Source organism: Equus przewalskii, chromosome 20 (assembly GCF_037783145.1).
Source record: "Equus przewalskii isolate Varuska chromosome 20, EquPr2, whole genome shotgun sequence".
NCBI classification, from domain to species: domain Eukaryota; kingdom Metazoa; phylum Chordata; class Mammalia; order Perissodactyla; family Equidae; genus Equus; species Equus przewalskii.
Genome location: NC_091850.1, coordinates 51,854,432 through 51,872,311, shown reverse-complemented (window position 1 = coordinate 51,872,311; position 17,880 = coordinate 51,854,432).

Below are 17,880 nucleotides of genomic sequence, written 5' to 3'. Positions count from 1 at the left end.
GTTAACAGTGTTGAGAGTGGAAAGTCCTGCTGTACGCTACCTGGTTCTTTTACCAACCTTGTACTTTTCCTCCATTATAGCCATTTTACTCGATTTTCCCATCTGTAGAATTTGCCAAGCTCATTTCCATATCAGAAACTTTCTAATTGCTTGTAGGAGAGCCAGACTGGAAAGCACTCCAACCAGTATCAGGTTTTGTTTGAGCGTGAAATAAGCATCGAGTGTCCTGACCCGCTGAGATGCAGGAGCTGCTGGTCCCACAGCATATGCTGTCCTAACCTGACTCATACACATATCTCCCCAAGTCAGTGGATATATGTTACCACTATGACTTTTTAATGGCTGTACTATTTTCCATTTAGGCTATATTGTGATTTATTTAATTTTTCCACATTGTGAGAAGAGTTTATTTTAGTTCAAAAGAAATGTCATTGACAAAAAAAAAACACAAAAAAACCTTGCTGGAACTAATAAGCTATTATAAAAAGGCTGTCCTGTGCACTGTGGAATGTTTAGTAGCATTCCTGGCCTCTCTACCCACTAGATGCCAGCTCCACCCCTTCTTCCAGTTGTGACAACTAAAAATGTCTGCAGACATAGTCAAATGTCTCCTGGGAACAAACTGTTCTTCTGTTTGAGAGCCACTGGTGTCCAAACATTGCAGACCTGGGAAATGAATTTATATTTTGTTGTCACTGCAGTGGGAACCAGTGAGGGGTAAAAGGTAGAATAATGACACAAGATTAACACAAAATTGTGCTGTTTGTGACAACATGGATGGACTTTAAGGGTATTATGCTATGCAAAATAAGTCAGACAGAGGAAGAGAAATACTGTATGATTTCACTAATGTGGAAGATAAATAAACAAACAAACACAGAGATAAAGAGAACAGATTGGTGGTTACCATAGGGGAAGGAGGTGGGGGCAGAACAAAAGGGGTAAAAGGGCGCATATGTATGGTGATGGATGGAAACTAGACTTTTGGTGGTGAACATGATGAAGTCCATACAGAAGCCAAAATATAGTGATGTACACTTGAAATTTACACAATGTTTTAAACCAATATGATCTCAATAAAATAATTATTTTAAACACAACTATCCCAGCTTCAACAAAGTCAATCACTTTCCCATATACCAGTAACAAACAAGTGGAATTTGAAATTAAAACCTCAATACCTTTTTCATTACCACCTCAAAAAATGAAATATTTAGGTATAAATCTAAAAAAAAATGTACAAAATCTATATGAGGAAAACTACAAAATTCTGATGAGAGAATTAAAAAAGAACTAAGTATAGTCATGCACCACGTAATGACATTTCAGTCAATGATGGACCACATATACAGCAGTGGTCCCATAAGATAACACCATATATCCTAGCTGTGTAGTGGGATATAGCATCTAGCTTTGTCTAAGTACACTCTATGATGTTCACACAATGACAAAATTGCCTACAGTGCATTTCTCAGAATGTATGTCCATCTTTAAGTGACATATGACTGTAAGTGGAGAGATATTCTATGTTCATGGATAGGAAGAATCAGAATTGTCAAGATCTCAGTTCTTCCCAACTTGATCCATACATTCAATGCAATCCTGTGGGGCCTGGGCCTTGCTTGCTCAGCAGAAACCCCCAGGCCCATTGCAACCATGTGTCCTTCTGGCTCCCTTCTGGGCAGGCAGCCCAGCTACTGGGATTTGTAACGATCTGGGCCTGGCCAGCCCAGACCCTCCCTTATCCCAGGAGAAGAGCATCACGTCTTACAGGGACACAGAGCCCCTCCATGTGAACTACTGTTCTGGGAATGCTGGTGGTACCAAGGACTGCCCTTTGGCAAGCATGCAGCCTTTGTTCCTCTGCTTGCTTAAGCAAGTGTCTCTTAGGGGGCAGTAGAGGGTGCACACTTCCATCCAGGCAGCTGCCACTGGACACTCTCCAGTAAGTAGGACCCAATAAACCTATATGTCTCCTTCGCAGTCTCCAGGTCGTTTCTTCGGTCTTTTAGCAAGATATTCTGCTGCCCTAGCCCAGCTGGGCTTGTGGCCTTACAAATCCCAATCAAAATCCCAGCAAGTTATTTTATGAATATTGAAAAACTGATTCTAAAATTTATATGGAGAGGCAAAAGATCTAGAACAGCAAACACAATACTGAGGGAGAAGAATAAAGTGGGAGGAATGACACTATCTGACCTCAAGACTTATTACAAGGCTACGATAAGCAAGACAGTAGTGTAAGAATAGGCAGAGAGATCCACGGAACAGAATGGACAGCCAAGATACAGACCTACATAAACACAGTCGACTGATCTTTAACAAAGGAGCAAAGGCAATACAGTGGAGCAAAGACAGTCTTTTCAACAACTGGTACTGAGGCAACTGGACATTCACGTGCAAAAAAATGAATCCAGACTCAGGCCTTACACTATTTTCAATTATTAATTCGAAATGGACCATAGACCTAAACATAAAAGGACAAACTATAAAACTCCTAGAAGATAACGTAGGAGAAAATCTAGATGACCCTAGATATAGTGAGGACTTTTTAGATACAACACCAAAGGCATGCTCCATGACAGGAAGAACTGATAAGGTGAACTTCATAAAAATTAAAAACTTCTGCTCCACAAAAGACAATATCACTAGAATAAGACAAGACACATACTGGGAGAAAATATTTTCATAAGACACATCTGATAAAAGACTGCTTTCCAAAACATACAAAGAACTCTTAAAATTCAGCAATAAGAAAACAAACAACCCAATTTAAAAAATGGGCCAAAGACTTTGACACCTCACCAAAGAAGATATAAAAATAACAAGCATGTGAAATGATGCTCCACATCATATGCTATCAGAGAACTACAAATTAAAACAATTAGATACCACTAGACACCTATTAGAATGGCCAAAAGCCAGAATACCAACACCCCAAATGCTGGAGAAGATTTGGAGCAACAGAAACTCTCACTCATTGTTGGTGGGAATGCAAAATAGTGCAATCACTTTGGAAGATGATTTGGCAGTGTCTCATAATATTAAACATACTATTACCACAAAATCCAGCAGTTGTGCTCCTTGGTGTGTACCCAGATGAACTGAAAATTTATGTTTACACAAAAACCTGTTTACAGATGCTTCTAGAACCATTATACATAATTGCTGAAACTTGGAAACAACTGAGATGTCTTTCAGTAGGCGAATGGATAAATAAACTACGGGACATCCAGACAATAGAACATTACTCAGTGCTAAAAAGAAATGAGCTATCAAGCCATGAAAAGACATGGAAGAACCTTAAATGCATATTACTAAGTGAAAGAAGGCAATCTGAAAAGGCTACATAGTATGTGATTCCAAATATATGACATTCTGGAAAAGGCAAAACTATGGAGACAGTAAAGTTTCAGTGGTTGCCAGGTGTTAGGAGGATGGGGGAGGGATGAGTAGGCGAAGCACAGGGGATTTTTAGAGCAGTGAAAATACTCTGTGTGATACTATAGTGATGGATACATGTCATTATACATCTGTCCAAACTCATAGAATGTACAGCACCAGGCATGAACCACAATGTAAACTATGGACTTTGGGTGATTATCATGTGTCAACGTAGGTTCATCAGTCGTAACAAATATACTCCTCTGATGGGGGATGTTGATAGTGGGGGAACACTATTCATGTATGGGGTCCAGGGTATATGGGAAATCTCTGCCTTCCACTCAATTTTTCTGTGAACCTAAAAACTGCTCTAAAGAAATAATAAAGTCTTCAAAAAAAAGAGATGTCAAAAATAGTCATATTTTCCACTTGCATGATCTCTGTGGGGTTAAAACATATTTTCTTTGTCTCCCAGTTGACAGGGAGTTTCCAAGTGCTGTTCTTCTGAGATTTGGTAAACAAGCCCGTCTGCATCTTCCTCATAAATTAGATTGTCTTGTAGTGTTTGAACCTGGGACAAGGAATGGCCCCTGAGCTGCCGGTAGTCAAATTTCTTAACATTTCTGATCCAAATTCACAAAGAGGCTACTGGCACTTGCTTCAGTGGTGGCTGAGATTAATTGTGCCCAAAGTGCCCAGAAGAGTTTCTCATGCATAGCAGGTGTCCTATAAGTTTCATAGTTTGTGGTCGCTGAGATCCGGTGTGAGCACAAATCATATATTCAGGTGCTGAGCACTCGATGGGAATCAGGGCAGGGAGCTGCCTCTGCTGAGATTTTTTCATAGTGAGGGGAAAAGAGAGAGAATTAAACTCAAAAACAGAGCGTAAGGAGAAAAGTCTGTTTGCTTACTTATTTTGAACTAGATTTCGGTTGCGTTTTGGAACCTCTGAGAGTAGTTCAGTCACTCAACGTAGATGTGGATGCTTGTGTCCGCTTTGTGAAGGCTTGAGGTTTTTTGCTATCGTCCCAGGGGCAAGGAGGGCTTCAAGATCCAGGGTAGCAGAAATGACACAAACTTTTGTGATGGTGTCCTGCTATCTTTGTGCTCTAAAAGACACCAGCAGTGGGTGTGTTTGAGGCCAAATTCTAAGCAGGACTTTATCTCCAAATCCCTTTTCTTTTTCCTCTCTTAGGACCATTACTCATCTGTTAATACTATCTAAGGTCAGATAGTTTTATAAAAGGACACCACCAAATTAAAATCCTCAGCAAGACAAAGAGACACTTTTGAACCTTTCTGTTGGCTGTAAATTACAACTTTGTTTGCCTCGGGCATCACAGGAAACTATGAATTGTGGTGTGTTCTCCGGTGAAGCAGTTTGACTTAGAGGGCTGTTTTGTTTTTTGCAGAGAAAATTGGAGAAATCTAGAAGCTTCAATCACGTCAAGCCTAAAAGTTTGGCAAAAACAGAAGTATAATTTGCAATTATACTTACAGAAAGTTAAAGTGCACAGAAATTTAAAATGGACAAATTTTTGAATTTTCTCCCAAAAGGATTGTGAAAATGTCTTGGGCATCTAACCGTCATTTCTACTGCCATGTACAATAAATTTGATAGTCTTGGGTTGGTGATTTGATGGAAAGAAAGCAAATAAATCAGAATGCTGTGAGATTTTAGAGTATTGCATTGGCCACATATCTGATTGTCCTTGCAGTGGTTTTATTTTGCAACACCGTAGAATCCTAATGAGAGACAAAGAAAGCAAGCCTAGAAAACAAGTGAATTTCCATATTGGCACGGATAGAGGAACGTCAGCTGAAAGCATGCAGCAAGGGCTGTGAGACACACTAGAGTTCTCCCTGACCCAGCATTTTAAAATGTCTTTGTTTTAAAGCCTCTGATTGCAGGCTATTAGAAGGTTGGCAGGCCACATCTAAAATGGAATAAGCACCATGACAGCTGGGCTACTGATGTAAAGAAACTTGATTAACTTAGATCAAAACCTTTTTGCTTGGTTTGATGGTCTTAAATGTTTGGGAAAAACAGGGTTGGATAATATAGGAAGACACTTTGTAAAATAAAGTAACCTTTAGCATATTGGCTGAAAAAGACAAAGCAAGGAACAGAGGTCATGGCCTTACTCCAGGAACAAAGGAAAACAAATGTTTATTTATAGTAAGCTTATAAAAACTAAAATAGCATAGATAAGTAGCCTGTACACACAAGCTATGTTTTTATTGGTGTTTTTTCCGGCTAGGGCCAGAATGGCTCACGTTTTTCATAGCATGTACTATGCAAGGTATTTGCATATCCAGGTGGTTCACCAGCTCCCCTCAAAATCCTTGTAATACAGGCATGTGCCCCAACTTTTTATAGATGAAGTAACTGAGGGCAGGGAGGTCAAGGAACATACTGGACCACACGTCTAGTCAGTGGAGCAGTTGACCTGTGTCTGGGGCACCCTTTTAGTGGGAAGACGGTCCTTGAAAGACTGGCGCTGATACCCAGCAAGGGCTCAATCTACTCACCACAAGATAAAGGTCAGGCAGGCGGTGGCAGAGAAAGAACTTTAATAAGCGATAAGCTAGCAAATCAGAAGATGGTAGACTATCATCCCAAAAAACCCATCTTAAAGGGAACTGATTTGGAAGTGCCTTATGGAAGGTAAATGGGGTCGGGGAGGGGCCTCAGAAATGTCAGGTGATGGATGACCACAGAACATTGGGCTCCTCTCCGTAGTGGATCTGCTGAATGCAATATTCCTGAAGAATCTAAGAAAACCACAGTTACTTCCTTATCTGGGACAGATGGAACAGAGTGGGCAGAGGACATAAATTTTCTGCTAATGGGTTATTCTTTCTACCAGTCACAGATTAGTTTGCCTATGTGCAGTTCAAACCGTTTTTCCAAAGCATATTGTGAGAATAAGATGGGGAGGTGAGCACGTGATCTCAGAGGCTGAAGTTCTAAGAGCGTTCTGTGCAGGGCCTATTGTCTTTCATAGTTTTCATGGGCTGCCATTGCAAATTCTTGGAGGGTTCTATGTGCTGCATGAGGTGGATCTTTAGTCTATGATGTAGGAAGCTTACAGGTGGTCATTTTAGCTTCTCAATGCTCCTGCATGAGGCTTAGTCAAGCAGAGGGCTGTCAGCAAGCTACTCTCTTTATCAGTGGTCCTCCTGCTGTTCTGTGAGGCAAGCTCAAAAACTTTGGTTCCTTTGTTTCCCACCTTAACCTTGTGGGTACAGGCACAGTTACATCCCTAATCCAGGGAAACTTTACCTCCTTCATCCTCAGTTTCAGCGCCATCAGATTGATGGGGGCCAGTGTTAGCACAGAGGCATTAATGCACCATTTATACAGTATCTCCCCAAGGCTTAGGCTGGGTGCCATCTGGAGGAGTTTACAAGGTCATTTTTTAATTCTACTAATCTTAAGAACCTCCTTTTAAAAAATACAGATTCCTTCACCCTACCCCCTAGGAATTTTTGGTTCTGGAGGTCTGTGTTGTGATCTAGGAAGTTGTATTTTTGAAAGTCTTCTGGAGTTGGTGTTGCAACTTTGAAATGAGACTGAAGCTGAGCATTCAATAGCATGAGTTTTATTCAATGGCCAAAGAATGGAGAAGTGGGATCAAAGTTCGTAAATCAACTTCTCAGCTCCTGGGGTGATTAAGCAGCTATTATAAGGGGTCTAGATAATGAAGGGGAGGAATGTTCATAGTTTTTTGGTGAAATGGGCAGGCTTTTATGGGGAGCAAGAATGCCACCTCTTTTCTTTCCTGTCCTTATTAGGTTGTATCCTGCCATTGCCATGGCAGCTGTAAACTGTCATGGTGTCATGGGTGTGTTCTATAATATGGTAATGTATGACAATGAGCGTATAATGAGCTGTGGGGTCCTTGTCAGGTCAAGTCAGACTGCCATGTAGCCTTCAACTGGTTTTGACTGGTTTTGTTCAACCATCTTCTCCTTCCTTTTTTTGTGGTTTCCTGCAAGCTAAAGATAACACGTTAGGCTTTTTCCTTAGCAGGGTTGTAGTTAATGTCTTCTGGGGCCTGAGGCTGGGGTAACAAGGTGAGCAAGACACCTCTGGGCTCTGTTGCATTTAACTGCTGTGACTTTCATTTGACCTTCATGCAAATGGTCATCATAGTTCTGTCTTCTCCTTCAGCTTCTTCGTCTTTGTCTTCTTCATCTTTGCCTTCTCTGTCACTCTCTTTTTAAGTTAATAAATACAAGAGAATTATAAAACAAACAGTCATGCACCCATGACTAGAAATGTCACCTTTTCATATTTGTATTATAAATTAATTTGGAACAAGAGGAGTGCAGCGTTGGTGATGAAGTTGACATCTTCCCTCTGCTGCTGTAATTTTCTCCCTGTTTTTGCCCATTCTTGGCCAGAGTTGTCTTCCAGACATTATCATACGACCATTTCAAATGAAAAAATTGTCACACAATTTGCTTAAAAATCAGTTTCACCCTCTAAGCATCATTGGATCAAGTTCTCATCTGCAACTCCAAAAGCCTTCACCTTACACCAACTGGTGAGTCAGCTCACCAACCAACACAGAAGATCTCCATCCTGCTTCTCAGAGGGGACGGAGGGCAAAAAGATACCCAAGAAATGAGGCTGTCCTGGCAGAGGAACAGATTTCATGAATTATGAGAGAGTGAACCAGTCTTGCACTCTCAGTTCTTTGAAAACGCATTTTGTGGACTACTGTTAAATACAAATGTATGAACATACGCACTCTTCAGTTAGCACAGCACAACTCAGCCTGAAGTTTCAAGTCCCTCAAAATAGGCCTTTGAACAAGTCAGCACAAATTTGTGTTACCTCCCATGGTCAGTCTGAATTCACAGAAATTGCATTCTGTGATACCCTGTGGTCGCTGAAAATTACCTGCTATTAACCTTTCTTACTAATAAATCACTGGAATCGCTGATGGTAATTTCAGAGACATGTGGGTGGGCTAAAGTAATAAAGTTTGAATGAAGTGCCAGCACTTTTGCAAGAGTCCCGTAGTGCAGATCTCTTCTAGGGATCCCAAAGCATCCCATTTTTTTTAATCACAAGCATTTTACTACCGAACTTACAAGAACGTGACGAACACTGTGTTGCAGTACCAGCAGTTTCACGTGCTTTTTGTTTTCCAAGGTAAATCTCATGTTATCTCTAGAACGCCCATGCAGCTGGAGCGAGGGGGCATTTTCATCCCTTCTGTGTCCATGAGGAATGTAAAGCCCAGCAAGGACAAATGGCTCAGAGCACAATTAATAAACGATGAAGCTGAAACAAAGCCTAAATTTCCCAGACCCAGTGTTTTTTTCTCTTGGGCTATTACACTTCACTAGAAACTCCCCCCAGATTATTCTGTATCAGAGAAGAGATAAAGGTACAAATAGAGGAGTTTAGCAAGGTCCTTCTGGAGTGTTTAGTAGATTGTTACTAGAGAACATGATTACTGCTATCCTATGATTGCCAGGAAGGACTGCAGAGCAACTGTTTCAATGTAAACGTAGACTATTTGGTATTTGCTGTTCTCTCTTTGAGCTCCTCTATGGATAATAATGGGGCAAAGTACCTTATCTCCTTATCTTTGGGGCATCCCCAAGGAAGTTAAACTTAGGGGCTTCACAGGGAAGCTGCGATGCTCAGCGCTGGTCCTGGGATGCTTCACTGAGGTTGTCATCCACTAGGGTGGGCATCTGATGGAATGTGCCCCTCCTTTACCCAGCTGACATTTCTGCAATGCTGAGGGGGCTTGCGGTGTGAGGCTTCAGTCACTCTCTATTGTAGTGGAGTAGATTCAAAGTGAAATTCTAAAGACAATCCTAGCCTTGCTGGTGGGACTAGCCCCCGGGTCCCTCTTGTGCAGAGCGGGTACGTTCTTTCATCCAGACACTGTATGTAGGGCTGGGCTCAGCTGCAATCATAAGATACCTACTGTGTGCACATGTATGGAAGAGTATTTTTTAATATCTTTCTATACAACCTTCATCCAAGCCTCAATTGAGAAAATATAGTATTCTAAGACAATTAGTTAAATGAGATACAGAGCCAGACATTCGAAAGTAAGTCCTGAGATGATGGCAGATCAGCAGAAAGCTGGATGACACTACTGGGTCAGGTTTTCCATCCTCTCTCAGCTTACATGCTCACACCCTCACACATTCACACACCCCACACACATACACATGCCTTCACACATACACATATGCACACCCACCCACACACATACAACCACATTCACACACACACAGTCACATATCACACACACATGCACTACACACTGCACACATTCCCTTGAGTGTATATACATGCACATCACACCCTCACACACATACACCCTCACACAAATATATTCATACTTACCACATAGACACCACACACATGGGTGCACATGCACACACACACAGCATTTCTCCCACTGAATGGCATTGTGCCAGGGCCACCAGCCTGTCCTAGGCTACATAAGCACCAGCCTGATCCCCACAGCAGTGCCCACCTCACGGCAGCCTGAACGATTGTGAAGGACATTGATGACGGTGGACACCGGACGGATAATCCATTTCTGATCTCAGTGACAAGAACAGCTGAAAATCCTCATGACCCGGATTGGTCCGGGTTTATGTTGTTTATTTTAGACATCTCTGCAGACATCGCCCACTGTGAGGTGAGGTCTGTACTTGCTGCTGTCGCAGAAGGCCTTTTGTGTTTCCTTCAGGCTTGGCTCCATCCTCCCTTGTTTTCAACCTTCTTCTCCCCACCTTCAAGTTCACAGCCGTTCGCCATAGGCTGGGCATACGGGTAGTGCACCCCAAACTCTCTCTCAAATAAACAAATGAGTAAAGGAAGGAAATACTTAACACACAAGTCTTTGGGTAGAGGCTAGGTGGGTTTTTATTACAGTATGTGTATCGAATCTTTAGTTTTGAAACAATGGAAACAAATGATTAAGAATGTGAAGATAAAAATTGTTAAATAATTTATTTTACCTGCCTGCTGTATTTATGCATGATAATATTGTAGTTTCAAAATTGATTCAAATACAAAATATGTATTTTTAAATTTGATAACTCTTCTCTGTCATTTTGTCATTTGTCAACTTGGGATACATTTTAATGGAGTTTCAGTAAACCTCGTTTTAACTTTATAGAAACGTGACTGTTACTACTAGGTAAAACATAAAGTATTTTCACAAATAACTGAATTAATTTTGAGTACAAATATTGAAAGTTGAGAAAAAGTCATCAGTCAGTGGTTTTCTGTCCCTAATGTCTGGGTTGTTGTGAAGAAAATGAAAGTTAATTACTCTAAAATCTTCACTTGTTCATCAGAAAATGAAAATGGTGGCTGTGGCCAATGGCCCAGTCTGGGGGTTTTAACTAAAACTAAGTCAAATAATTCTACCTTCCTCCTGTTTGTCTCCTTGTTTCACCCCCAACACATGCGCACACACAGAGGCACACACATTTACTTTCCAGTGGATTTGCAGCTTTTGTGTGGCTGTGCTGTGGAGTCAGCTTCGAATGCCCTGGCAGGCGCTGGACAGCGCGTAACCACTCAGCTCCCTAGGCCAGCGTGGCAGCTGACTCTTCCCCTCTCCAGCCCTTCCCTTCCTCCCAAGATCCAGACCACAGTTCCAGTTCATCTTCCATCTGTGTGCTTTACAAGCTCATCAAGTCAGAAGTGTGCAAGCCTGAACTCCGCCCCTCAAACTCCCAAACTTCTGCTCCTCCTAGATTTCCCCAGATGAGAAATGGCCATGCCGTTCTTTAAGTTTCCCGATGTTGGGATCGTGTGTTTGTTGAACACCTCTCCCTCACCGCTGTGTGCTAGTTATGGCCAAGAGTGTTTCTTTATTTTGTGTCCTGCACATAGCACACAGCCCTGCATACAGTAGGTGCTCAATAAATGGTTTATTGAATGAATGAGATTTGCCAGTAATGACTCAAAAAATGTTGGACACTCGCACACATTATTTCAGAAGAAGGTAAAAGTGACAGGGAGGGAACCACGCCCACCAGCAATATTTAATCTCTGTGAACCAAGAATGAAAAGCAAGGCTTTGCATTAGGAGTTTATTTTAAAGGCACCGTGCAGGTTTTGAGAGTGTGGTCATGGGCCATCAGTAAGAATATCTATATCTTCCAGCCACAAGCAATGGTCTTCCTTGTAAGACAGCTATAAAATGTTCTATTATTCTTCCTTTGTTTTGCAGCGGGTGCCTCCTAGAAAATGCAAAATGCTCCAATTTATGTACCATAAATTTACTAGTCTTGTGTTTTGTCAGTAATTAGAAATCATTTGTTTAGAGAAGGTGCCAATATGATTGGCGGGGGGGGGGGGGTGGGCAGGTTGGTTAAAAAAACCAATCAATTCAGTAATTTTTGCTCAGCATCTGCAAGTGCTCCATTCTCAGAACTTCTCCCAGATGATATGAATTTTTGTTTTGGTTAAGAAATTCAATCTGAGGGAAATGTCAGCATCTGCTAGCCTTGCTCAAACTTTGATCCGAATTAATTTCTAGATAAACTTCACAACATTCACAGAGAAATTTGTTAGGTAGAGACAAATTACATCATTGATATTATTTGTTGGAAGTTGTATAATTCAGAAGGGAAAAAAAAGAGGTTTAAAGAGAAGAACACACAGAACAAAGTTCAGGCACATGGATAAAATGAAGTTCTTTCCCTCCTGGTGTTCTGAGTGTCCGTGACCAGTATACTGGTGATGTTATTATAATGAATTCTGTTGGGTAAGAAATGCTGTGAAGGGATGCACACGCAAGAATCCTTTTACTTAAGATTTCCATAATCAAAGAATGTGACAGAGGGCTATCTAGTTCTGCTCTTTTATGTTTTAAGGATGAGGAAATTGAATTCTCGACAGACAATATTCAGTCAAAAGCTGCTAAGGGGGCAAGAAGCCAGGTGGACCCCAGATCTGCTCTCTCTTTAGTAGATCCTGCATTCCAGTGTCCCTGGGAGAGTCCTGATTGCAAGTCAGTTTCCAGATAACTGATGTGGCCTCACTTGGAGAAGGTTTTAGGCATAAAACCCAATATAATATCCCTTGATCTCTCAGGACTCACCAGCTTCCTGCCTCATTCTTCTCAGATAGCTCCAGGTGCCTCGGCAGGTAGAACCGCTGGTCCTGTTTGCAGCATTGTGTGGATCAGTTCCTGTGTTGTTGGACCCGTAACTCCTGGTTGCTCAGAGATTCTTATGCACATGTTACTTATTAGCTTCTGCTAGAGCCTCTGGGCTTTGGTGAAAGTTCTTTTTGAGATAAGCTTGATGCAGATAGCTATACAAATTTCAATAATAAATTTTGACATGTTTTGGGGAAGCTTTCTTCTTTTTGAGTCATAATATGAGGACAGATCACCTGTGGAATCTAGAAGCAATTATTAGTTACTGAGATGTAAATGTTTCTAATAAGGCAAATCTTGTGTCCACCATCGTGCCCCGACGGGAACAGGCAGATCTAGGTCCCACGTGCTTCAGAGATGAGGCAGCTGCAGGCTCTCCCTGCTGAAAGCCACCCCCCCGCCGCTGCTTAGAGCCAAGTTCCTCCACATTCCTCATCTTAAAGCTGGGTTTGGTTCTCTTCTTCAATGCCTTTAGAGTCTTTTCCAGTTTGATTTCCCTTTGGGTGAGCTCATGGCCACCCAGCAAGTCTAACAATTTTGTTAAGTGTGTCCATTGTTAGTGTTTCCAGGATCTGGGAGTGGATTTGCTACCAAAATAAGTAAAGCCCCTATCTGCTTTATGGCACCCTGCTTTGAGTGTGGGGGTGACAAAAAGGTGACAACCTTTGTTTTCAGGGATTTTACCTTGTTTTAGAAAAGAATTGAAACCACTTTTTTTTCTTTTGGATAACCAATCGGGTAGAAACTGAGTAGACTCAAACAGGGAGCAGGACAGGAGTGAGCGGGGGAGGTGGGAATTCCCTGGAGACAGTCTCGAACTTTAGAGCCACCGGTCCAGGGGACGGTGGTTGAAGGTGACGTCATTAATCAGCAGGAGAGGCAGGCAGATCTAAACAGCGTGCGGACCAGAGTGACTTGGGTTCCCGCAGGCACGCAGGTGTGGGCAAAAGGTAACCTGCGTAATCGGGCACAGCCCTGCCAGAGAGCTGGGCTCTGTTCATCCCTCTCTGTAAGCCCCTCACCCTCCAAAGACTATACTCTCCGAAGACGTTGTCAAAGGGCGTGTTTACTTCCTTTGAGGGAGCAACGTCTTACCTCCCAAAACTTTTTCCTGACTGACTTCACCCTACTCTGGCCACTTCTTTCCTTTTATTTATTGTTTTCTCATTCTTCTGTATAAATTTCTAATGCCCCTTTTATTATATTTTCTAGTGGTTTCTTTCATATCAGGCATATCCCTCCTACCAGATTGAACACTCCACTGTGGCCAAAATTACGGTGTATGTGTTTTGATTTTCCCCTAACTCATTTGCCAGCCCTGCCAGTGTTCTTGGGATTCAAAGCTGGTGGTGTTGAGTCTCCTCCTACAACGGCTCCCTGCGGACAGAGAGGAGCCTGCCTGCTTGGTTCAGTACCGTACACAGTGATCATGGCACAGGTGAGCAATCAATAGCTTTTTGTTGAATGAGTGAGGGAATGAATGAGTGAGGGAATGAATGAATGAAAAACTGTGCAGATGAACTAAGCAACACCAGAGTGATCACTAGAAGGAAGTACTGAGCCACATAAAACTCTTCTCCTGGCGATTCCACACCTTCCATCTTAATCGTCATTGAAAACCCAGCTCCCTGGGCTGACTCCTAACCCTTTAAAATTAAAATGGATTCCCATGGCTAATCCAGAAAAGATAGGTAATGGTTGAAAACTGACATCCGTAGCTTGGTTTTTCTTTTCTCCTTGTGATAAATGAATGCATGCTTATTGTAGACAATTAGGATTAAAGTAGCACAGAAATCGATTATGGTTTGATAACCCAGAGATAACAGTGGTTAAGGTTGCACATTCCCAGTGAATTTCCTTTCAGTCTTTTTTCTAGGTCTATATTCATTTACACTGTTGGTGTCATTCTACAGGAGCAATCTTGGGTTCTTTCTCCACTTACCATGTGTTCTTCCAAATTGCTTGTAGCTGTGTTAAAACTTTAGATTAATGCTGACATGTCAATGCATGCATGGTTTAAATTTTGTGGGTGTGCCTTAAAGGTGAAAGGGGTGGGTGTTCCCTATAGGCTGCAGTCTTCCCTAAGGGAGACTCCCCAAAATCTTACAGCCATAGCATCTTGTGTGCATCAGCTTGGCCAGCCTCACAGAGTAAGCAGGTTCCATCACCTGAGATGCAGATAATGTGCTTAGCCAGAAAAATATCACATTTCTCATCTGCTGTATTTCTGGTTACAGAAGTAAGTAGTACGTTCCTCTCCCTTCTACACAATCGACACAGTGGAGAACAACATCTTGCAATATACGCCTACTTTTGTGACACATTCCTGAGGTGGCCTCTAGTTGTTAAGTTGAAAAGACTGCAAATCCATGGGAATTTTATAAGGAGAAGAACTTTGACAGGTCTCTCCCCTTCCCAATAGTGGGGAAGACCACCATCTTTCATCCCTCTTCATATTGTTCTGGGTGTGTTTTTTGTTTGGGCCCACAATTAGACAGTCTTGTTTTAAACACTGTGTTCTATTTTCACAACAACACTAGACTACATCCCAGAAACACCCATTACGATATTATGTTGGCAGTCCCATTGGGCACATTTTCTGTATATTTGGGGAAATGGTCCTGTCCAAGGGAGTTGATTTATAGAAAGGGATCTTCATTAAAATATGATGTAATCTCTTGTGTAAACTGTACTGAGAAGTTTGGTTTCATTTTTTTCCTCTCCTTGGCATTCCTGTCTTTAAAAAAGACACTGCTTTTTTCTTTCAATGTTGCTTTCTTCTTTAACTTTCTCTTTGGAGGACAATACATCCATTTGAGAGCTAAGGGTAATTACAATGAGAGAAAATATTAGCAAGAGGAATAGAGCGGGGCATAAGGAGTAGGAATAACGTACGTATGGCTCTTTGGGGGTGAATAAGAAGAAATTTAGCAATAAATAACTTATAAGCCAAACACAAAAAGTCAACGGTAGAAGGAAAGTCACAGGATACTGTGGGTTATTCAACTTGGAGGAGGAGCTGCCGCCTCAGCTGTCACAGCAAGCATGGTCTTGCTCAGCTGAATAACAGCTCAACTCAGAACAGAGAAGTAAAGTCATCTCTCTTTGCTGTTTTAGGTTCACCAACACCTACAGCGACTGCTCTCTGTGAGGTTGTAAGGAAGAAGACGCTAAAGGAAGTACCAACAAGGAGCTGTCACAAATACGGCAGGGCAGCACCCATGAATTTTGGTTGAAGCAGCTCCTATTCCAGGGAATTTAGGCTCAATCCTATTATCTTTTTGGGGAGTGGAAACCAATAATCCCCTTGGCAACCATGTCTGTTTAATTTTGCTAATATTTGCTTCTGTAGAACTAACAGGAAATGAGACTCGGTCCGCACTGGTTCTGTTGGTTCCCTTTCCTGATGGCTGATCCTGGGAATTAAGGTCAACCTGGAAGCAAAGCTGTGCTCTTAGATGTCCCCCCATGCACTCATCATTCTGGGAACAGTTATTTTGTGGTTAACCTTGTTTGAATTTTTCCATTTTTAGAAAGATTTCAAAAGAGTAAAACAAAGTGAGAGGTGAATCTGACTAACTCCATAGATCCCTTTATCACTTCCATTTCAATGAAACTATAGGGCTCCTCAAATGTGTGAGGTGCTCTGCAAAGTGTCAGGGGTAGGAGGAGGGTTTCAAAAATCAATTGTAAACTCTTCTGAGAAGGTCAAAGTCAGCTGTGTTTGTATTACTTGTAATGACATCAACCTTCCTTATGTCATTAGTGTCCCTGAAACTAGACTTTTTCCCAGAAATGAGAGGGATAGGCAGCCATACCTGTGAGATCAGTGGGGATGCTTGAGGAGAGGAGGCAGGTCTCCAGGAAGTATTTACGTCTCCGCGTCCTGAAGGTGTCTCTGGGGACAAGAGGATGTGGAAGGGCAAGCATCTCCTCTCCCATCTTCCTTAAACACGTTGGTTTCCTCTTCTGTGTCCTCATGAGGGACTCAGCAGTGAGCAGGACAAGGCACTCCTGCCCTTCCAGGGGCAGCTTTTCTGTCAGGGAAGCTGGAAAACAGAGAAGGAAATATTTTCAGTAGTGAACAAGTGCTCTGAAGAAAATCTAACAGAGTGACTGGATGGCGCGAGTGGGTGAGGACCAAGCAGTAAGCTCTGAATTCTGAGAAAAAGGTAACTGTATAAACATGTAGGGGAATTCACCTGAGTGAGAGGGATAGCAAGTACCAACGTCCCAAGGCTGGAAAAACACAGGAAAGGACCAGGGATATATGTGTGGAAGCTGGGAGGAGGGCTTAACTTAAAATTCTCAGAAATCCTGTTCATTATACAAAACAAAGTGGGGGGAAATGTTTCTTTCTAAGAATCCATAAACCTCTAGATTGAAACAGCAAACTTCGACCTGTTGATTCAAGGACAATTGGTCAGATGTGCATTTGCTGGTAAAATTTGGCTATGTCAATCTGCAACGTTTCAAGCCATTTTTGTGAATGTAGCCCTCTTTAACGTGTGGTCCCTAACCACTGCTTTCTCTCAGATCAGCTGTTATGAGGGTTCTCAATTGAATTTCATATGACCCATTTACCAACACATGCAACACTGTTGCAGCGTTTAACACTGCCCTCTGTGAAAATAGACACATGACCTAAAAAGATGCCGGTGCAGGGGAGTTAGTCCACCAGAGTGAGTGCACTGCAAATAGAGAATTCTCCTAGATGACCTTGAGAATAGAGAGTGATGGCTATTTTATAATCATGTGGATATGGATGCTGCATGTGCTTAGCCATTCTAAGCGGGTTAGAATAGGGCACTAGCCTAATTCTGTATCTTACAACTGCTGGGCTGTGGCGCAAAGTGGCAGTCCTCCTGCCCTGTCATGACTGCCCCCCTCCCACAAGAGCTAGGCAGGATTGATGACTTTGCACTTTGCTGTCTTGTCATTGGCAGCCCTTAAGCATGGTATTTCAGAGAAGACAGACTTTGAAACATGGCTCCCTGGTCTTTATGGAAAATCCAATGCCTCGCTATAATTGCTTACCTTAGAACCAAGCAGCCCAAGGGTTCCTTGGGACTCAGAATTACACTTGAGAGGAGCACCTGGGAGCAGCCCATTTATTTATCTTTCCTCAGCCTGTCTCACGTCCCTACTGGCTACAGGACGTGTCTGGGCAGGTGAAGGTGTTACCAGGGGCAGCAAGAACCTGGTTTCAAAGCCTTGAAGAAATAATGACTGTCAATCAAATGCCATGCTAATGATTTCTTCCCATCCACAGAGCATCCGGTACCTCTTACCAGCTCTAGGGAAACTCCACTTGTAGTCAGACATTCAT